Below are 299 nucleotides of genomic sequence, written 5' to 3' on the forward strand. Positions count from 1 at the left end.
CATGAAAGGTTTCTTGAAACTTGATACCTAAAAGAGTAAATTAAAAAAACATCTTAAAACAGATTCTTCCCTCTCCCTTCCCTTGCAGGAGCCTGAAACCTCCCCTCCTCGGTTTTTTTGCACTGCTTTGTGCTGTTGATCATTTGGGGCGTCCATCTGGCTGGTGACAAATTTCAACCTCAGGTGTTTTACCAATGGGCAGCATGTCTGCTTTAAAGTAAAACAGCAGTCTCTGAGCTCAGACACAGGACCACCCTGGTGCTAACGGAGAAGGAGTAGTGGGGGCCTTGCATGCTCAG

Source organism: Hipposideros armiger, unplaced genomic scaffold (assembly GCF_001890085.2).
Source record: "Hipposideros armiger isolate ML-2016 unplaced genomic scaffold, ASM189008v1 scaffold_15, whole genome shotgun sequence".
NCBI lineage: Eukaryota > Metazoa > Chordata > Mammalia > Chiroptera > Hipposideridae > Hipposideros > Hipposideros armiger.